The sequence below is a fragment of the Glycine max genome, chromosome 14, assembly GCF_000004515.6.
Source record: "Glycine max cultivar Williams 82 chromosome 14, Glycine_max_v4.0, whole genome shotgun sequence".
In the NCBI taxonomy this organism is placed as follows: Eukaryota; Viridiplantae; Streptophyta; class Magnoliopsida; order Fabales; family Fabaceae; genus Glycine; species Glycine max.
The window spans coordinates 36,618,917-36,623,691 of NC_038250.2; the positions used below are offsets into that span (position 1 = coordinate 36,618,917).

Below are 4,775 nucleotides of genomic sequence, written 5' to 3' on the forward strand. Positions count from 1 at the left end.
CACTTGCACAGAAATTGTTAGGTAACTGACTCTTTAAATTTTTGTCATCATCTTTTTCTAGAGTAGAGTGAAGTTGGGTAGGTTCATTTGTGGATAAGGAAGATGCTATTGGTTGAGGTTCTTGACACTGCTTTCCCGACTTCAATGAAATGGCACTCACATTTTTGGGATTCTGGACAGATTGAGAAGACAGCTTGTCAGAATTCTGGGACTGTTGTTGATTTAACTGTGTAGCCAATTGTCCCATCTGATTAGTTAAGCTCTAAATAGAGGCTCTGGTCTCTTGTTGAAATTGCATGTTTTGCATAGTCATTTGCCTCACAAGTTGTTCAAGGGAAGGTTGTGGAGAAGCCTCAACTGTTTGCTGTTTTTGGGGCTGTTGCGGTTATTGTTGTTGTTGTTGCTGCTGGATTGGTGGAGGAACTTATGGTCTGCTTGGGCCTGCAGCATTCTGAAAATAAGGTTGTTGTTGTTGCTGCTGTTGTGGAGGACTCGACCATCTAAGGTTGGGATGATTCCTCCACCCGGGATTGTACCTGTTGCTGGAGAGATCATAATTGTTCTGTTGTGGCTGATTTTGCTGCTGAGGTTGAGGAGGTCTATTGTAGATGTTTGCAGCATATGCTTCAGGCTGTTCAATTGCTCCAGATTGCTGCACAGAAGGACAAAGGTCTGTATGGTGGTTGGCAGAGGAGCATAAAGCACAGAGTCTTGCGACAGGTGCAGATTTTTTATTCATGGCCAGTTGGGTTACCAAGTTAACCAAGGCATCTAGTTTACCTTCAAGCTTCTTAGTTCCAGATGATGCAGATGAGTTTGTGGCTACCTCATGCACTCCTCTAATGACTATAGCATCATTTTTGGCGCTAAACTGTTGGGAGTTGGAAGCCATCTTCTCAATTAAATTTCTGGCTTCAATAAGGGTCATGTCTCCAAGGGCTCCACCACTGGCTGCATCTATCATACTTCTCTCCATGTTACTGAGTCCTTCATAAAAATATTGGAGAAGAAGCTGCTCAGAAATCTGGTGGTGAGGGCAATTGGTGCATAATTTTTTAAATCTCTCCCAGTATTCATATAGGCTCTCTCCACTGAGTTGCCTAATGCCTGAAATATCCTTTCTGATGGTCGTGGTGCTAGAAGCAGGGAAATGTTTTTTCTAAGAATACTCTCTTAAGGTCATCCCAGCTCATGATGGACCTTGGAGCAAGGTAATATAACCAGTCCTTTGGCACTCCCTCTAAAGAATGAGGAAAGGCCTTCAAAAATATGTGATCCTCCTGGACATCTGGTGGTTTTGGATCAGACAATATGGAATTCTTTTAGATGTTTGTGCGGGTCTTCACCTGCAAGGCCATGAAACTTTGGAAGCAAATGGATCAGTCCAGTTTTAAGAACATATGGGACATCCTCATCAGGGTATTGGATGCACAAGCTTTCGTAGGTGAAATCAGGTGCAGCCATTTCCCTTAGAGTCCTCTCATGGGGTGGAGGCTGTGCCATGTTCTCAGAATGTTCAAAATTATAATGCTTAAAATCAAGATGTTCAAAATCACCAACCACAGAATGCACAAACTCACCAGTAACAGAATGCTCAGGATGCTCTAAAGATATAAAATGATGCCTAACTAATCTATGGAATGTCCTGTCTATCTCAGGATAAAAGGGTCGTAAGTTAGATGGATTGCCTCTAGTCATACACTACATTCAGCATACACAAGTAGTTGCCTTCTTAGGCAAGTAACAGTGTAGGTTTGAACTACAGCTACCATCAAATGATATCCAAATGACTTGAAATTTTGTGGGCAACACCCTAAAATCATGAAAGGATAGCACAAAAATTTTCAGACAAAAATTAAAAGTCTAACTATGGAAACTACCTAAGGAAAGTTTAGAAAAATAAAACAATAAAACTTAAAAAAAAAAAACTAGTCAATGAATGTGGGTTAATTGGTGAAGGGAAAACAGCCAAGAAGCTACATTATAAATAGAACCTCGAAGAGAGTTTAGCTTTGTCCTCAGAAGGAAACAACATCAGAAATTTAGCCTTCCATAGTTTCAACCAAAACCAGAAAATGCAATTGAAACTAAAGACAGAAACGTAAATGAAACTGGAAATAGAAACGAGAATGAAACTAAAGCAGAACGTAAATGAAACTAAATGCAGAAGAAGAAATAAAAAGGAAATTGCAATTAGAAGCAGAGAATGGAAAAGTGCATTATGTGAACAGTAACAATAAGCTCAAAAACGTCAAACCCTAAACCCTATGCTCTGAATAATAGCCTAACAGAATAGCCTTGCACGAATCCCAAGGCTACTATTTATAAGGGTCACTCAAAGTCACTGGGCCCTATTACATTATTCTGGGCCAAAACGAAATAAACACTGAACAACATAAAATAAAATTGCAATCTCCAAATTAGAAATTAACTAAGGTAAACGTTGCTTTATTTGCCCTCTTCAAGTCCACAACCAAAATCCGGATTAAGCCCAATGCTTCATTAATTCCTGAAATTAGATTAAAAATATCAAATTAGCTTAATGAGCCCAAATAATAAAACTACCTAATTAATTTGACAATTAAGACTAATCAGTAATTAAAATGGTGCAAAAAGGTTTAAGAAATAGGAGAAAATAATGGCATATAAAAAAGAAAACACAAAAATCTAAGTGTAAATCACTTCATTCATGTTGTCTTGGAGTCATGTTTAGTCATAATAATTGTCACATTATGTTCTAAGTTTGTGTTGAATTTTGATTTTGTTGATTGAATTATAGATACATTTGTTTCATGTATTCTTGCAATTATTAGCCTATCATTTGAAATTTGAGTCTAATTCATGCATTTTATTTTGTTCATAAAATGTTCTAAGTCAATTCGTAGAAGTAGTCTTGTTGTTGAACTTTTTTTATTGTTTTCTAAGTTTCCTGTATGATGCCTATGAAGAAATTGAGTTGTGGTGTTGAGTTGTGGCTGGATTTATGAATCAAAATAAGTCTTACACTCTCTTGAATTGTGTTATCCAAGACAATTAAGCATAAGCAAACACAAATTGTAACTATCCAAGCCTTAAGCAACATAAACATTATTCCTGATTTCTAGGTTGAAATTCTGGTTGTTGTCAGTTTTGGCACATTGTCTTCTTAACTCCTCTATGGATTGAATACTTCGTGTTTTGAACTGAAATTTTAAATGGATAAAATAAACATTTGGACGAAAAAAATGGAAAACTAATGAACAAAAACGAAAAAGAAATGAGCAAGAAAAGGTGATAAAGATTAACGTCAAAATACACATCCAAAACAAAAAGAAAAACATGTATGCTTGATTTGCTTGAAAATTGTTCATTATTTTGAGTTGTATTACAAGCCTATTTGACTTTTTGGAGTTTTTCATCTTTTAGATGTGTTGCCAAATTTACATAACTATAATTTTTCTTTGAGTCTTGTTTTTAATTTGTCAATCTAATCTAGTGCCATTCTAGGACTTCCTTTGTGTTCCACCTTCGCTTGTGGTGTTGTGCTTTTGCTTTATTTTTCCTTGAATCTCATTGAATTAATGCCATGTTAAATTTCCTTTTGGTTTAGCTTTCATTTCATCTTTTGGTTTCTTGCTTGTCTTTTTGTGTGTGTGTGTGTGTTTACGTGTTGCCTACAATAAGGATTGAAAGAGGAAATTGGTGCATTGCTTGAAGGAAGATTTTTAAGTTTTGGAGGTTAACCATCCTAGGAGCACCATTGGATTTGAAGCAACCAAAGAATCACCAAAGTTTGAGTGAAACACTTCAGAAAATAAACAAGCATTGAAGACAAATTTGAAGACCTTAATTGCTTTGTTAAATTTATTGTAATATAACAATTGAGTGTTGAATTTTTTCTATTGCAATTCCTTGGATTTGGACATTCTTCAGGGGTGTATTGGGAGTCTCCAAGAGACCACCCAAACCTCTATTTGTGTGTAAAAGCTTAGTGTAAACCATGAAGACTAAGTGAAGAGCCACTTGGGACCTCAAAAGGGTCATCCAAGCCTTCACATAGGAAACCGTCTAGCTTGATTTAAATTTCCTTTACCTTCCATTGTCAAACCGCCTAAATAGCTTGCTTTTTACCAATTAGTTTTTACCTTATCTTTCATACCTCTTTTAGTGTTTATTTTGGCTAGTTTCAACCATTGTTAGTTTTACCTTTTGTTTTGAAACCCCCAACAGGAAAGAACCATAACTTAGGAACCAACATGAATCTTCATTCTTCATCTAGTGTTAATGGTGAGTGTTGTACTCCTAAGGATCCCTTGTATAAGATATTAGATGAGTTGAGATCCCTTAAATAGTGGAAAGAAAAACAAGAGAGAAAAGAAAAAGGAAAAAAAGAGTGGAAGAAATAAGTCAAGATGAAAGAGACAAAATAAGAGAGGAAGAAAGAAGAAAAATAATGAAAGAAATGAAAAGAGAAAAACATGCCTCCTATAGTAGTCATGGCTCTTGCAAGAGTTTAAGTGAAGAACCTAACGACTATTATGGAGGGTGGCATAGGTCACATACTAAACATCACTCCCAAAGAAGAGAAATGGATAGAAGGCCTCAAGAGGTTAACATTAGCCTCCCATATTTCCATGGAAAAGATAACGTTGAGGCCTACCTAGATTGGGAAATGAAGGTTGAACAACTCTTTGCTTGCCATCATATTAGTGAAGAGAGAAAAGTTCCATTGGCTATCCTTAGCTTCCAAACTTGGGAAGATTACCTTGTTTCGCAACCTACCTTACGACAGGACA

At 36.5% G+C, this 4,775-nt stretch overlaps 1 non-coding gene across 1 annotated transcript; it reads left to right on the forward strand.

Moving 5' to 3' along the window:
• Positions 1 to 1,022: 1,022 nt before the first annotated feature.
• On the forward strand, positions 1,023 to 1,129 carry LOC112999450 (small nucleolar RNA R71). The gene has a single exon (XR_003264637.1). It is a non-coding gene; the product is annotated as a small nucleolar RNA R71 (small nucleolar RNA).
• Positions 1,130 to 4,775: the final 3,646 nt, after the last annotated feature.